Source organism: Lagenorhynchus albirostris, chromosome 8 (genome assembly GCF_949774975.1).
Source record: "Lagenorhynchus albirostris chromosome 8, mLagAlb1.1, whole genome shotgun sequence".
Lineage (NCBI taxonomy): Eukaryota > Metazoa > Chordata > Mammalia > Artiodactyla > Delphinidae > Lagenorhynchus > Lagenorhynchus albirostris.
The window spans coordinates 98,092,664-98,111,256 of NC_083102.1; positions in this window are offsets into that span (position 1 = coordinate 98,092,664).

Genomic DNA, 18,593 nt, shown 5'->3' on the forward strand with positions numbered 1-18,593 from the left:
GGTAATATAGCTTTACTGCCCTGAAAATTCACTGTGCTTCATCTATTCAGTACTACCCCCAACCCCTGCCAACCACTGATAGTTTACTGTCTCTATAGGTTCACCTTTTCCAGAATGCCCTATAATCAGAGTCACAGAGTATTTAGCCTTTTCACACTGACTTTTTCCACTTAGCAATGTATAGTTAAGGTTAATCCAGGTCTTTTCATGGCTTGATAGCTCATTTCTTTTTATTGCTGAACAACCTCCACTGCATGATATACCACAATTTATTTATTCATTCACCTATTGAAGGACATCTTAGTCGCTTCCAATTCGGAAGGATTATGAATAAAGCTGCAATAAACATTTGGGTGCATGTTTCTGTGTGGACAGAAATTTGCAACTCATTGGGTAAATCCCTAGGAGTGTGATTTCTGGATCATATGGTATGTTTAGCTTTGACTGAAACTACCAAAGTGGCTGCATCAGTTTATATTCCCACCAGCAACGAATGACAATTCATATTGCTGTGCAACCTCATCATCAATTGGTAGTGTCATTTTGGGGGGGATTTGTTTATTTTAATTTTAGACCTTCTAATAGTTTTGTAGTGGTATCTAATTACTGTTTACTGAAGTAAATCCCAAATGACAAATGACATTGAGCATCTTTTCATATGCTTGCTTGCGATTTGAATATCTTCATTGATGAGGTGTTAGCTCAGATCTTTGCCCATTTTTAAAACATTCTTTTTTGTTTTCTTATTGTTGAGTTTTAAGAATTCTAGTATATTTCAGATACACTTTTTCACCTGATATATGTGCTGCAAATATATTTTCCCATTCTGTGGCTTATGTTCATTTAATTAACAGTGTCTTCTTCAAAACCAAAGTTTTTAATTTTAATGAAGTCCAACTTTTTCACTTTTAAATTCATGTATTGTACTATTGTTGCTCTATCAAAAACTCAGTGCCAAACTCAATGCCACCTAGATTTTCTCCTGTGTTGTCTTCAAGAAGTCTTACAGGATTTCATATTACCTTTAAGTCTATGATCAATCTTAAGTTAAATTTTGCAAAATGTATAAGGTGTGTGCCTAGATACATTTTTTTTCCACGTGGATGTCTAATTGTTCCAGCAACACCATTTGAAAAGACTATAAATTCTCCATTGAATCACCTCTGTTCACTTGCCAGATATCCTATTTCTGAGCTCTATAGTCTGTTCTTTTGATCTATGTATTTACTTTTTATTACTACCATGTTGTTATAATTAGTAGAGCTTTATAGTAAGTCTTGAAATAGGCTAATGTGAATTCTAAAACTTTGTTCTTTATCTTCAATATAGTATTGGATATTTGGGGTTTTGTGCTTTCTCATATAAAGTTTAAAATGCTTTTCAATATTTATAAAATAGATTTATAAGATTTTAATTGGGAGTACATTGAACTCACAGATCAATGCGGAAGAAAGAATTGACATCTTAACAAAATTGATTCTTCCAACCATAAACATAGAATATCCTTCCATTTATTTAGGTCTTCTCTGATTTTTTCATCAGGTTTTAGTTTGCTGCATATAGTTCCTGTACGAATTTTGCTAAATTTACACTTAAGTATTTCATTGTTTGGTGCATTGTAAATGGTATTCCATTTCTAATTTCGAATTCCAATTATTCAGTAAGATGTTATGGAAAAACCTGAACGAATTTTTAGCCAAACAAATACATAGAAAAGTCAATTATTTTGTGTTTTCTACATAGACAATCATGTCATATGTGAAAAAAACAGTTTTATATCTTTCTTTCCAATATGTGAATTTTTATTTCCTTTTCTTGTCTTGTTGCACTATCTAGTTTCTCCAGTAAGAAATTGAAGAAAGTGTTGAGATGGGACATCCTTGTCTTTTTCTCAGTCTTAAGGGCAAGCATCCAGTTTTTTACAATAAAATATGATGTTAGTTGTAGGATTTTTGTAGATTTTTTAAATCAACTTGAAGAACTCCACTTCTATTTCTAGTTCACTGAGAGTTGCTATAAAAAATATCATGAATAGTTGCTGGATTTTGCCAAATGCTCCTAATATATCAATTAATATGATCTTATGAGTTTTCTTCTTTACCTTGTTGATACAGTGGGTTACAACAGTTGATTTTTTTAATATTAAATCAGCATTGGAAATCTGGAATATGTCCCATTTGGTCATGGTATATAATTCTTTTTATACCTTTCTGGATTCAATTTGCTCTTATTTGTTCAGGAAAGATATTGGTCTGTAGTTTTCTTTTAATGTCTTTATCTGTTTTCTTTGCTAAGGTAATGATGGTTTCATAATATGAGTTTGGAAACGTTTCCTGTGCTTCTATTGTCTGGAAGAGATTATAGAGTATTGGAATCATTTCTTCCTTAAATGTTTGGTAGAATTCACGAGTGGAAATATCTAGATTGCTGCTTCGTTTATCAAAGATCATTAATTATTGATTCAATTTCTTTAATAAACGTTGCCCTATTCAGATGATCTGTGTTTTCCTTTATGAATTTTGGTACTTGTGCCTTTCAAGGAATTTGTCCAATTTCACTTAAGTAATCAAATTTGTAGGAATAGAGTAGTGCATAATATCTCTTTGTTATATTTTTGATGTGTATGGAATCAGTAGTGATGACCCTCTTTTGTTTCTGATATTGGCAATTTGTGCTTTCTTTCATGTTTTCTTGGCTCTCCTGGCTAGGGCTATGTCAATTTTATTGATATTTTCAAAGGACTATGATTTTGCTGATATTCTGAATTGATTTCTTGTTTTCAATTTTATTGATTTCTGCTATAACTTTCATTATTTCTCTTATTCTGCTTGCTTTAAAGTTGAAATTGCTATTCTTTCTCTAGTTTTCTAAAGTGGAAGCTTAAGTTATTGATCATAAATATTTATTATTTTCTAATATGTACATATAAAGCTATAAATTTCCCCCTAAGCATTGCTTTCACTGCATTCCATCAATTTCAGCATGTTATATTTTCACTTTCATTTAGGTAAAAAAGAAAGTGTGTTTCTCTTGAGACCTCTTTGTTAAACCATATGTTGTTTAATTTCCAAATATTTGTATATTTGCCAGTTATCTTTCTGTTAATGATTTCTACTTTCATTCCACTGTGGTCTGAGAATATACTTTATTTTATTTCTTTATTTTACATCTGTTGAGATGTGTTTTATGGCTCAGAATGTGGTCTATCTAGGTGACTGTGCCATGTAAGCTTGAGAAGAATGTGTATTTTGCTGTTGTTGGATGGCATAGTCTATAAATGTCAATCAGGTCCGGTTGACTGATGGTGCTATTTGGTTGACTATATTCTTAGAAATTTGTAGAACTGCTTGATCTATTAACACTGTCAAATGGGGTGTTAAAGTCTCCACTGTGGCAGTGGGTTTATCTATTTCATATATAATTAAATAATATATAATCTCAAAATAAATAATAAATAACCTTATAATAAATCTCAGTCTTTAATGTGTCCCTGTCCCTGGGCTGTGACCATCACTAGGGTTTCCTACTTTTTTCTACTTTTGTTTCCCCCTCAGCCGAGACAGGAAGGCTAGAGAGGGCATAAGATGTTTAGTGTGAGGTAGTCTCTGACTACTTCACACTTCTCTCTCATAGATACAGGAGAGTAGTTTCCTTGGCTCTGTACCATGAGAATCTAATATGTTTCCTGGAAGCAAAACTGATGAAAATGTAAGGGACCCCCAAAACTGTGGCCGCAGAGTTTTCTCACTTTCACAATAGCTCAGATTTCAGCAATTGTTCAAAATTACCTTTTATGTCCCAGTATGGCTCCAGTAGCTTCCAGGTAGGCAGATATCAGGTGTGGCTCTCTGTATTCACCTGTCTCTCCAGATTTCAGGGTAGTGGCTCACCTTGTGGTCAAGATTCTTTGATTGGTCCAAGCAAAGTCATTCATTTGTAATTTGCTCGGCTTTTTCTTGTGTAAGGATGAGAATGATGACTTCTGAGCTCTTTGCATGTCAGAGCTGAAACCTCATTAATAAGGTTTTAACACTTGGCTCCCACTCATCATTACAGGACTCAGTGCTTATAACAGTGAGTTTCATTAAACCATTTCGTTTTCAATAGTCATCCCTCTATTTATTGCTAGTGATCACTGTCTTCACATCAGAGAGACTGAGTTCTAGTAGAACAGAAGTCAAAGCAAACATGCTACATAATTGAAAATGATAAACTTTCTCAATAGGTTTCTTTGCACTATAAAAATTTCTTTGTAGTATTTAATGCTAATGTGAAAATAAAATCTAAAATTTGCCTGTATTTAAGCAGAATTGAATTGTCTTTATAAGTATTCTCAGCATTGAAACCACTTTTCAACTGCTGTTAATTGAATAAATCCTAAAACCACTTTAAAAAATACTTTATTATTTTTCCATAGCCAACATAACAACGTAACAAAAAATATGTACATGGAAGAAACAAATCTGAAGGAAACGTTTAAAATTGCTTTTCCCACAGTTTTGGGAGTTTGGGTTTTTCACATTGGAAAATAGACAGTGGGTAGGTGAAAAAAAATACTGTTAGTAATAGCAACTGAAAAGCCCCTCAAAATTATATGGTAAGCAACCAAACTGTGTTGTGTGTATAGAATTGGAAGATACATTCTATATATTCTATGCACAGTTTCTAAACCAGAGGAGCCTGTAAGATCAGAGCAAACAAAGTCCCACACTGAAAACATCTAATGTACTCACATACTATTTCACACAGTATTAGAGTATCAGAGGCTACTAAGAAGTACAAGAATTATAAAATCTAGCTGGGAAGATGAAATCTGTTCAATCGAAAGACAGTCCCTGGATATCCTTTTTCCTTCCTTGAATTTTGATTTTCATACATATAGGATAAAATGTCACAACTATTCATTTTGCAAACTTTTTGTAATTTCAGCATATATAATTCTCCAGTTAAAATTACAGAGGTGTAAATTATAAATGGTAAATAAGCATTAAACAAAGAAAAAGCAGTTTTCAATAAAAGAATAAAGGAAATTTGGATAGAATACAAATTAATACAGAATCTTTGGAAAACAGTTTGGCATTAACTATTCAATATGAAAATATATGATTACTATGTCTTAGCAATTCCACTTCTAGTAGGTACGTGCCCAAGAGAAAAGTATGCACATTTGCATCAGAAGACATGTAAAAAATGGTAATTGAAGGGTTTTTTTATGACTCCAAACCCAAATCAACCCAGATGTCTACAGATATTTGTAGAATAGATAGTGGTATATACATACAATAGGATAGTATTTAGTCATGAAAGTGAACAGACTGCTTCTGTGTGGGGTAATTTGGATGAGACCCAGAGACATAATATTAAGTGAAAGAAACCAGACATAAAATAATGCACCCTGTATGACTCAAGGGAAACAAAGTTTGAAAATAAGAAAAGCAGCACTACAGGAGAAGAACTCAGAATAGAGGGAGTAGTGATCCAGGGCCACAATGGGCCATGTTCTGAGCATTTACTTAGGTGATGGTTACATGGGTGTTTCTCTGTGATGATTTATTGATCTGTACTTCTGGCATTTTTTTTGACTGTTTATTTTTTAAACCTTGCAATATGTGGGATTCATTTCACAATAAAAAGTTTTGTTATTGTTTTAAGGAAACTGATTAAATATGTAATAGTGAAGGTAGCATATTACAATCACAGAATTAAGGATGATCGATCACAGAATGTCTGGGGAAACATGCGTGGGATCCCAGGGCCAGGCATGATGAAAGAGAATATACTGACAACTGAGAAGTTCTGGAACTTTATAATTCTGCTTACTTAAATTGGGAGAGAAGAGATTCATTCCTTAAAATGTGATGTGGCTCGTTGGACCCTCATTTACAAGCTCGCATTTAAAATTGTGTCTGTAATAAAATAACTGTGAGATAAATAAATGCAGTACAGTTGACCCTTGAACAAGGTAGGCGCTGGGACATCAACCCTCCCTGTAGCTGAAAATCCAGGTATAACTTTACAGTCTGCCCTCCATATCCAAATTTCCACATCCATGAATTCAACCAACCACTGATTGGGTAGTACTGTAGTATGTATCTTTGAAAACAAAACTCGCGTGTAAGTGGACCCCTACAGTTCAAACCTGTGTTGTTCAAGGGTCAACTGTATATGCGTGGTGTCTAGAATAACATTAACTGATAAAATTGACTTACTCAGAATTACACCTTCACTTATAAGTTTGAAAGCCATTATTTATCTTAAAAATATAAGCAGTGAAGAAAGGTCTACATCTTTTATTATTATCTGTATCCTGATTTCTTCTTCAAATGATTTGGGATGGTCATCAAAAGAATGACAGACGTGTGAGCCTACCCTCCTTCAGAGCTGGGGCCCAGCACGATGGCCCAGACATGGTTGCATGGAGGTAGTGGAAGTTCTGAAATCAGGTGTGCAGAGGGCAGGGCTGGGTGTCTGAGGCAGGAGAAGTAGACCCTGACTTCAAAAGAGTCCATTGAGGAGTTCATACCCAGACACAGCTGACTTCACCCAGTGGTTTTTGCAGCAGAGACATTTTGATTTTGCCTAAAACCAATAAATAAGTAAAATATTTATAAATACCATAAAGTTTCCATAGGACTGCATGGAAGAGATGAGGGATGGGGTACTGCTGGTAGATATTCCAGGAACAGAAGCCCCCTGTAGGACTGGGGGAACCATGGGGCAGCTGGCCTGCTCAGGTCCACATGTAAGTCTGGTCTGAAATGAAGAAGGCCCCAGGGGGATGTGAAAGTCATCCTTCAGTCAGTTTTCCTCTGTACAGAGATCCTTTCTCAAAGGGTCTCATAATAAGCACAGTTTTTATAACAGTTTTACATGTGACAGTGACTTGCAAATGTTTGGCTGGAAAACCGTGCGATCCTCCTAATAATTTCTGAATAGCTGTATAGCGTGGTATCCTTTATTTTTTTACACTGTCATTGCTTCATTGTACAATTTCTGTTGCTGGTACTACTACTCAGCTGCTTGTCTCTCTAGGTACACACTGTGCTAGTTTGATTTTTTTTTATTTTTCCTCTATTCACTGAAATGAGAGAAGTTACTTGAAGCGAGTGGAACAACTTGCTTCCTATGTGCTGACCATTTGTCTGCACTGGCATTCAGCCCTGCCATGGGAGATCCTGTATTTTCTGTAAGAAAAACAGGATATCATTAAAGCTAATTTGCTTACAACAGGGCAAGAAGTGGTGCAACTACAATTTTTCCCTTTGTGCTACACTTTTTAATGCTCCCTGGCAATCCTCCTCCAAACACGAGGTATCATATTTTTCCCTGAAGTTATCCACTTATCCATAAATTTTTTTAGAGGTCATTCTTTTTAATGTGTTGAGCCACAGAAATCAAAGTAATCAAGTAATATAAATTTGATAATGTTGTTTGTCCATCTAAAATGAAGCAATTCTCCATCGAGGCGTGAAAGTCTTATTGCATGCCCGATTCTCTTTTCCAAAGTATCAGTAAATTTCCTCAAAACACTGGAACTCTATTGAGTCCTGGACTTCTATAAACAACCTCATCTAGGAATTCTGTATACGGTCCAAACAAAAAACTATCATCCAAGCTGTGACTCATTCATTCATTTAAACAACAAAAAATAACAGAGATTTCTAGATGTCCAGGCCTTGTGCTAATTGTTGGGATTATAAAAATGCATATGATATGTCGTCACTGCTGACATGTACAAGCCGAGAGAGAGCATGTAAAAGCAAACAGTTGCAATAGGGTATCACAAAGCCAATGATATAATTCCATACAGGATAAAAATGAGTGCACAAATGTGTCATCATTAGTCCTTCCTTGGATTGTCAGAAAAGGACTTTAGAGAAAAAAACTTAGTTTAAATGTCCAATAGGAGTTTCACGGTTATGACATGGGAAGGTGGCTCCTGGAGAGGTTTGGCCAGAGGTTCTCCAGTAGAAATAGCACAGTGATCTTGGGGAACTGAAACAACTGGGCATGGTCAAAGCTTAGAATATGGTCTGTTGCTATGAGAGATGAGGTTGGAGGAAAAGGCAGGGGACTGGTCAGGGGGACCTTCTCTGACATGCAAAGAAGCTCTTTGTCCTACGGCAGATCCGTATACCCCTAGGCTGCTGCTCCAGCTTCCCAGTTCTAAGACCCTGTAGTCTACCAGGCTTATTCCACTCAGGTTATATAACCACAAGCTGCAGCTGGTCAGGATGTTTTTTCAGAGGCTATTATTTTGTTTGTTTCAGACAAGTTCTTCTGGCTCATAATGTCACGATTTCACACACAGGACGCTGCTCATGTGTGAAGCCCAGGCCATAAAACAAGAAGAATAATGTCCCGAAGGCATTCTTTTTTTTTTTTTCCCCCGGTACGCAGACCTCTCACTGTTGTGGCCTCTCCCGTTGCGGAGCACAGGCTCCGGACACGCAGGCTCAGCGGCCATGGCTCGTGGGCCCAGCCGCTCCGCGGCATGTGGGAGCTTCCTGGACCAGGGCACGAACCCACGTCCCCTGCATCGGCAGGCGGACTCTCAACAACTGCGCCACCAGGGAAGCCCCCGATGGCATTCTTTTATCACAGCTCCTCTAGATCCCAGAACCCACAATAGCCCTGAAGACCCACACGGTCATTTCATGCCCTTGACTATCACATGCTCCTCCTAACAACGCTTGCATTAGTGTTGGCCCAACTTTCCCACTTCCATTCCCTCTGGGGGTTGTGTTTCCTCCGGCTCTAGAACTCCATCCTAAAGAACCTCTGTGTTGGTTCATTCTGAATCATAATAATACTAATAATAAAGAGTCCTATTTACAACTCTTCAAAACATATCAAGGTCATCATAAATCTTGCCTCTAGCATGAAGCATTTGCCAGTAATAACTACTGAAACCGTAAGAATATGAATTCCCTGAGGTTAGAACATATCCATGGACGTCCTCCACACTGTTACTCGGAGAGCATTTGTCGAATGAGGTCAAGGATTGATTAACCTCTCCTGCCACGTTCCAGGGTGGCAAGGATCATGCCTGATTTATTCCTGGCATTCTGTCTGGTACTAAGTATGTGGTTAGTGAATGTTTATTAAATGAACTTCCCCCTTTCTCATGGTACAAAACACATGTAATATATACCATATGTGTTTAGTACATGAGTATCAGCACACCACTAAGTCATTTTTGCTGTCTCCTATTGCCTTAGTTATTTATGAATGCATGGCTTCTTTCTTCAACAGAAGGCAACTTTTTCCACTATTTTCTTCTGTCTACTCAATGCAACAAACATTTTAACGGAGCATTTGCTGAGCCAAGCAGTTCTGTGAGATATTTCAAGGATACAGCAATAAATAAGACATAGGGCCTCAAGGAACTCGTGAAAAAAAACCATGTAAACACCTCATCCACACACAATGCTCTATGCAAGTTTATAGGAGGGACTGTTTACAGGCATATCTAATTTTATTGCCCTTCATTTTATCGTGCTTCACAGACATGGCATTTTTTTTAGAAACTGAAGGTTTGTGGCAACCCCGTGTCAACAAAGGCTGTCAGTACAAATTTTCCAACAACAATTGCTCACTTTGTGTCTCTGCTTCACATTCTGATAATTCTCACAATATTTCAAAACTTTTCATTATTATTATATTTGTTATGGGGTCTGTGATCAGTAATCTTTTTTCATTTTATTTTATTAAAAATTTTTTTAATTGGAATATAGTTGAGTTACAATGTTGTGTTAGTTTCAGCAAAGTGAATCAGTTATACATATACATATATCCAGTCTTTTTAAAATTCTTTTCCCATATAGGTCATTACAGAGTACTGAGTAGTGTTCCCTGAGCTATATGGTAGGCCTTTATTAGTTACCTATTTTATATATAGTAATGTGTATATGTCAATCCCTATCTCCCAATCGATCCCTCCCCTAAGTTTGTTTTCTACACCTGTGACTCTATTTCTGTTTTGTAAATAAGTTATTTTGTATCATTTTTTAATATTCTGCATATAAGTGATATAGTGTGATATAGTGTCTTTCTGTGTCTGACTTACTTCACTTAGTATGATAATCTCTAGGTCCATCCATGTTGCTGCTAATGGCATTATTTCCATTCTTTTTTATGGCTGAGTAATAATCCGTTGTACATATATACCACATCTTCTTTATCCATTCCTCTGTGGATGGACATTTAGGTTGTTTCCATGTCTTGGCTATTGTAAATAGTGCTTCAATGAACATTGGAGTGCATGTGTCTTTTTGAATTATGGTTTTCTCTGGGTGTATGCCCAGGAGTGGGATTGCTGAGTCACATGGTAGCTTTATTTTTAGTTTTTTAAGGAACCTCCATATTGTTCTCTACAGTGGCTGTATCAATTTACATTCCCCCAACAGTGCAAGAGGGTTCCCTTTTCTCCACGCCCTCTCCAACGTTTATTGTTTATAGATTTTTTGATGATGGCCATTCTGATTGGTGTGAGATGATATCTCATTGTAGTTTTAATTTGCATTTCTCTAAAAATTAGTGGTGTTGAGCATCTTATCATTGATCAGTAATCTTTGATGTTACTATTGTAAATGTTTGGAGGAGTTACACACCAAGCACATATAAGACAGTGAACTTAATGGATGAATGTTTTGTGTGTTCTGATGGCTCCCCTGATTGGCCATTCCCCTGACTATCTCCCTATCCTTGGGCTTCCGTATTTCCTAAGACACAACAGTATTGAAATTAGACCAGTTAATAAGCCTTCAATGAGCCCTGAGTGTTCAAGTGAAAGGAAGGGTTGCACACCTCTCACTTTGATTAAAAAGCTAGCAATGATTAAGTTTAGTGAGGAAGGCATGTCGAAAGCCAAGACAGGCCCAAAGCTAGTCCTCTCGCACCAAATAGTTAGACAAGTTGTAAATACAAAGGAAAAGTTCTTGAAGGACATTAAAGGTGTTACTGTAGTGAACTTATGAATGATAAGAAAGTGAAACAATCTTATTGCTGAGATTGCTGAGTGGTCTGGATAGATCAGACCCACTACAACATTACCTTAAGCCAAAACCTAATCCAGAGCAAGATCTTAAGTCTTTTCAGTTCTAAGAAGGCTGAGAGAAGTGAGGAAGCTGCAGAAGAAAACTTTGAAGCTAACAAAGTTGGTTCATGAGGCTTAAAGAAAAAAGCCATCTTCATAACATAAAAGTGCAAGGTGAAGTAGCAAATGCTAACGTAGAAGCTGCAGCAAGTTATCCAGAAGATCTACCTAAAATAATTCACAGAGGTGACTACATTAAAAAATAGATTTGGGCTTCCCTGGTGGCGCAGTGGTTGAGAGTCCGCCTGCCGATGCAGGGGATGCGGGTTCGTGCCCCGGTCCGCGAAGATCCCACGTGCCGCGGAGCGGCTGGGCCCGTGAGCCATGGCCGCTGAGCCTGCGCGTCCGGAGCCTGTGCTCCGCAACGGGAGGGGCCACAGCAGTGAGAGGCCCGCGTACCGCAAATAAAAAAAAAAAATAGATTTTCACTGTAGATGAAACAGCCTTATATTGGAAGAAGATGCCATTTAGGACTTTCATAGCTGGAGAGAAGTCAATGACTGACTTCAAAACTTCAAAGGACAGGCTGAGGCTCTTGTTAGGAGTTAATGCAGCTGGTGACTTAAAGTTCAAAACAAGGCTCATTTATCATTCTGAACATCCTAGGACACTCTAAAATTATGCTAAATCTATTCTGCCTATGCTCTATCAATGGAACAACAATGCCTGGATGACAGCCCATCTGTTTACAGAATGATTTACTGAATATTTTAAGCCCACTGATGAGACCTACTGCTCAGAAAAAAAAAAATTCTTTCAAAATATCTCTGCTCATTGACAATCCACCTGGTCACCCAAGAGCTCTTATGAATATATACAATGAGATTCTTGAGATGCCTGCTAATGCAACATCCATTCTGTAGCCATTGGATCAAGGAGTAATTTTAACTTACAAGTCCAATTATTTCAGAAATATAATTTTTAAGGCTATAGCTGCCATAGATAGTGATTATTCTGATGGATCTGGGTAAAATGGATTGAAAACCTTCTGGAAAGACTTCGACATTTTAGATGTCATTAAGAACATTTGTAATTCATGGGAAGAGGTCAAAATAACAACATTAACAGGAATTTGGAAGTAGTTGATTCCGAACTTTGTGGATGACTTTGAGTTCAAGACTTCAGTGGAGGAAGTAACTGCAGATGTGGTGGAAACAGCAAGAGAACTAGAATTAGAAGTGGAGCCTGAAGATGGGACTGAATTGCTGCCACCTCATGATAAAACTTTAATGGTTGAGGAGTTGCTTCTTATGGATGAGCAAATAAAGTGGTGCCTTGAGATGGTACCTCCTCCTGGTGAAGATGCTGTGAAGATTGTTGAAATGACAATAAAGGATTTAGAATATTCCATAAACTTAGTTGATAAATCAGTGGTAGGTTTTGAGAGGATTGAGTCCAATTTTGAAAGAAGTTCTACGGTGGGTAAAATGCTATAAACAGCATTACATACTACAGAGAAATCAATCATGAAAGGAAGAGTCAGTCAGTGTAGTAAACTTTACTACTGTCTTATTTTAAGAAACTGCCACGGCCACCCCGACCTTCAGCAAATGGCACCCTGATCAGTCAGCAGCTGTCAACATCGTGGCAAGACCCTCCACCAGCAAAAAGGTTACGACTCTCTGAAACTCAAATGACAGTTAACATTTTTTAGCAAGAGTATTTTTAATTAAGATATGTACGTTTTTTAGACATAATGCTATTGCATCCACCACAACCCAAACACATACTCTAAAAATGGAAATACCTCATAACTCTTGTGTCCTCACATTTTTTATGTGCAAGTTTTGTGTGGGAACACAAGACTTTTGAGTGCTGGTTCTATGCTTTCATTCCAGCTGCAAGAGAGGTGAGGTATATAAGTTTTATAAAATGGAATTGTATATATACATTTTGTATCTATATGAGATAATTGATGTTAACCAATTTATTATGCTAATCATTGCATGATATAAGTAAGTCAAATTACTGTGCTATATAACCCAAATTTATACAGTGCTGTATGTCAATGATATCTCAATAAAACAAGGCTGCAGGAGATATAGGGGTCATAGTGATGGTATTTTCTCAAAAATGGAAAAATTATTCAAAAGATAATGGGCAATCTTCTTCTATTCCTTTCCCTCTTCCTCATCCTCTCCTGAAAAAATCAGTTCCTAAAACCATTAAGTAGGACACAGTGGGAAGGCATCCATGCTACCAGATGCGGGAGAGGAAGCATGATGAAACAGAGCAGGTGTCAGAGCTCAGGGGCGGGGGGCTCCCACGTGGGAGTGGGTCCCAGATGTGGGTGTGAGAACTGGGTTGGGTAGGGGTACCCACATAGGAGAGGGTCCTGGATGTGTGTTCAGGGCTGAGTGAGGTGGGGGGCACCACCCATGTGAGCTTCCTGACTCTGGGTGTTAGTTGTGAGAACAGATTGAGGCATGTATCTATGTAGGAGGGCTTCTGGGTGAGGAGAGTCAGAACCCAAGTAGGGTAAGGGAGATATAAATGCTTTACTAGGGTGGCTCCACTTTGGGTGGAGTCATTAAAGTAGGCATCCTTGCAGAATGTTGGCCTGATATCAGATCCCAAAAGAGGTAGGAAGGTTCCCCACACCATTTGCCAAACTTGCAGAAGTGTGGTGAGTTTAGTCTATGTAAATTATATTTCATAAACCAAAAAGTAAACAATGGGAAGGACAAGAGACATAAATGAAAAGGGAATGACAGCACATTGTTAAATGTTGAAGCTGAGAGAAAGGTATACAGGGATTCATTATCCTACTTTGTTTACTTCTTAGAGTTTTTCAATTTTCCACAATTTAAAAAATCATATAATTAAGAGTTTGGGATTAAAATATACTCACCATTATATATAAAATAATAACCAACAAGGACCTACTGTATAGCACAGGGAACTATACACAATATCTTGTAATAACCTATAATGGAAAATTATATATATATATATATATATATACACACCTATATATATCTGAATCACTTTGCTGTACACCTGAAACTAGCACAACATTGTAAATCAACTATATGTCAATAAAAATGTTTTTAAAATCACATAGGTAGATTTTAAATTAAGAAGAAGAAGAAGGAGAAGGAGAAGCAAGGCAGCTAATTTTGAAATGACTTAGTTTTTGGAAAAAATATCAACTAGGTGATTTTTAGTTTTTCATTAATGCTTATCTTCATTTTCTAACTTTCTACAATGATCCTGTTATACTCATATTACCGACATTTTCTTTTTAAATTGTATGGTCAAGAATATGGCAAAGTGTGCCTTATGTATACCATATTGATGACTCCCATTTTTATATCTCTAGCACCTGCCCTTTTCCTGGTCTCCAAGCTTATCCCACTGTTTCCATTTAAATGTTTAAAACCATCTCAAAATAAATCCTTCCAAAATTGAATATCTGATTTTTCCCTAAAATTTCTCTTCTACTAGTCATTTTATCTCAGTGACAAAACATAACTATTGTCTGGTTTTTCAGATCAAAAGTTCTAGAAAAAATCTGTGATTTCTCTCAATCTCATCTCCCACATTCAGTTGTCAGCAAGACAATTTGGCTCTACTCTATGTACCTCCAGAACTTGATCTTTTGCATAGCCTCCACCAATAGCATCCTAGACAAATCAGTCACCATTACCGATCATGCTGCTTCTACTATTTTTTTCAATTTTCTATTCTTATTCTCCACAAAGCAGCTAGTGTGATGTTTTAAAAACAAACTCAAGTTACATCACTTCTCTTTTTAAATCTTTCAATATTTCCTACTCTTAGGAAGGAATCTACAGTCTTTCCTTGGTCACTAGAACTCTTGTGGTCTGGTCTTTGACCAGCTCTGACTTCACCTGCCTAAACCACCTCCATCTCCCTGTGCTCCAGCCACTCCAAGCCATTCCTTGATCGTCCAGGCTGGTTCTTGCCTCACATCTTTGCACTTATATTTTGTCTTCCTGGAATGCTTCCCCCCACGATATCAGGAGAATTATTATTTATTCTTCTGTTCAAATATCATCTTCTCAAAGAGGTCTTTTTTGACTGTCTGCTAGAAGTGGCCTCCTTCCTTTCACTATTTAGCTGAATTTTACTTCAGTTATGGCAGAATCAGAACCAGATATTACATTATATATTATTATGTTGTATATAATGTGCCCACCCCTCTCAAGTATGGCTCTAAAAGACGTTCCTCACTATTGGGTACTGGAAGAAATCTTCTATTATAAGATTATAAGAAATCTTCAAAATAATTTTTGTATATAGTGTGATTCTAGATATACTACTATAGATAAGTGTAGTAAATCTAGGCCCACAGAAACATATGAAGGAAGATTCTGTTTCAAATTACCAGATATATATTTTTTCCATACTTCCCAGTTGTTTTCCACGTGAGGATTTGTTTAAATAGACTAGCCTTTTATTCCTTATGTGACAAGGAGGAATAAAGCAAAATAAAATAAATAAATTAGGAAATGAATAAGGGAATGGGGTTCCAAAAAACTTGTCCTGACCTTTCACATGTAAATTTACATTTTCCCCAATATCGCTTTTAAAATTGAAAAATATATTATTTCTTGTGATATATTTATTTCACGATTGTGAATATGACTGCGATAATCATTTCATGATGTATGTAAGTCAAATCACTCTGCTGTACACCTTAGACTTATACAGTGCTGTATGTCAGTAAAACTGGAAGAAAAAAATTAAACAAAAAGTAAAATGTGCAAACCCCAAAAGGAAAAACATTGCATCCACATCTGAGAATGTGTGTAGAAAAGCATGTATGTTGGAAAGTTCTCATAGAGATGTTATAAGTTTCATACTGCTAACTCCCTCTCCTGACATGGCTACCATTTTGGTCTAATCATGACCCTAAACTTGGCATGTAATATTGTGGAATATATGCATGATATTTACATGCTGAGGAAATTTCACTTATTCTTCCAAATCACTGATGAGAATCCTAACGGTTAGGCAGGAATGGTAGCCAATAGAGGCAATAACATTAGGATTATCTACCACAACTCTTATAATTTCTATAGAGAGGTGACTTTGAATATTGAATACACAATGGATACTGCCACTCCGTGAAATTTCTAAATCCTAATATGCAAAAATAAGCAGTGACCCCAAATCATTCATATGCTCTTTAGAATGTGGACATTAAGTACTTTTGGCACAAGGTCATGAGTTGTCCTGAGACATAAATGTACCAAAATAAAGGTCTGTAAATATCAAATGCCTGCCAACAGTTTTCTGTAACATTTATTAAGTAGTAAATCTACTCTCAGTTTGTTTTGCTGAATCCAAAGAGCATATTTGTCAAAATCAAATATTCAGGGAATTACCGAGAAGAATGTTACCTAATATTGAAAGAGTTTCTGAGTAGGTGAGGATGAGAATGAGAGGTAAATTATGGTACAGAGGTTCTGCAAGATGTATCAACTACAATCGATGACAAGTGAGGAAGCGTAGAGGGACATAATGCTTATTAGCTCCCCTTTGATTGATGAATATTTAATCACTCCTCAACAATTGCTGAAATTACCTTCAAAAAGAGTTTACAGTCTTCTCAAATGCACGTGGAATATTCTCAAGGATAGATCATGTGTTAGGTTACAAAACAAGTCTCAGGAAATTTAAGAAGTTTGAAATCATATTAAGTATATTTTCCAATAACGATATGTAACTAGAAATCAGTAAGAGGAGAAAAACTGAAAAATTCACAAATTTGTGGAAATTAAACAATTTCTGAAAAACCAATGGGTCAAAGACAAATCAAAAGGGAAATTTTTAAAATCTTGAAACAAACAAAAATAGCAACATACCAAAACTTACAGGATGCAGCAAAAGCAGTTCTTAGAGGAAGTTCATAGTGATAAATGCCTACATTAAGAAACAAGAAAGATCTTAAATAAACAACCTAAGTTTATACCTCAAGGACCCCCAAAAAAGAAACAGCAGCAAACTAAGTCCAAAGTTAGCATAAGGAAGGAAATAACAAAGATCAGAGAAAAAGATAAATGAACACTAGAGGCCATAAAAACAGCAGATAGTTTCAACAAAATTAAGAATTGGCTTTTGAAAAGATAAACAAAATTGACAAAACTTTAGCTAGACTAAGAAAAAAAAAACCATTGAAGACTCAAATAAATAACATCAGAAATGAAAAAGGGAACATTACAACTGATACTACAGAAATACAAAGGATCATAAGACACTGCTATGAACAATTCCATGCCAAAACATGAGACAACCTAGAAGAAATGAATACATTTCTAGAAACATAGAAAACAACCTACCAAGACTAAAACATGAAGAAACAGAAAATCTGAACTGACTAATGACAAATAAGAAGATTGAATCAGTAATTGAAAACTTCCCAACACAGAAAAGCCCAAGACCAGATAGCTTCACTACAAAACATATAAAGAAGAATCGATGTCAGTCCTTCTCAAATTCTTCCAAAGCTTGAAGAGGAGGGAACACTGTCAAACACATTTTGTGAGGCCAAAATAGAAAGGTTACTATCAAAAGGACAAGAGATAACAAGCATTGGCAAGGATGTGGAGAAAAGAGAACACTTGTGCACTGTTGGTGGGAATCAAAATTGGGGCAGCCACTGTGGAAAAAAGTATGGAGGTTCCTCAAAAAACAAAAAAAATAGAACTACCATATGATCCAGCAATCTCGCTTTTGGGTATATAACCAAAGGAAATAAAATCAGGATCTCAAAGAAATATTTGTACTCCCATGTTCATTGCAGCATTATTCATAATAACCAAGATATGAAAACAATGGATTAATGGATAAAGAATATATATATATACATATATACACATATATATATTCACACACACTATAGAATATTATTCAGCCATAAAAATGAAGAAAATCCTGCCATTTGAGATAACATGAAGGGAACTTGAGGGCATTATGCTAAGTGAAATTAGACAGAGAAAGACAAGTACTATGTGATATTACTTATATGTGGAATCTAAAGAAGCTGACCTCAGACTTCCCTGGTGGTGCAGTGGTTAAGAATCTTCCTGCCAATGCAGGGGACATGGGTTCGAGCCCTGGTCCAGGAAGATCCCACATACCGCGGAGCAACTAAGCCCGTGCACCACAACTACTGAGCCTGTGCTCTAGAGCCTGCGAGCCATGACTACTGAGCCCACGTGCCGCAACTGCTGAAACCTGTGCGCCTAGAGCCCATGCTCTGCAACAAGAGAAGCCACTGCAGTGAGAAGCCCGTGAACCACAACGAAGAGTAGCCCCTGCTTGCCGCAACTAGAGAAAGCCTGCGTGCAGCAACAAAGACCCAATGCAGCCAAAAATAAATAAATAAATTTATTTTTAAAAGTAGAAATAAAAAAAATTTAAAATCTGACATCATAGAAACAGAGTAGAGCGATGGTTTCCAGGAGCTAAAGTCTAGGAGAAATGGGGATATGTGTGTGTGTGAAACAGTGTTTCAGTCTGAGTA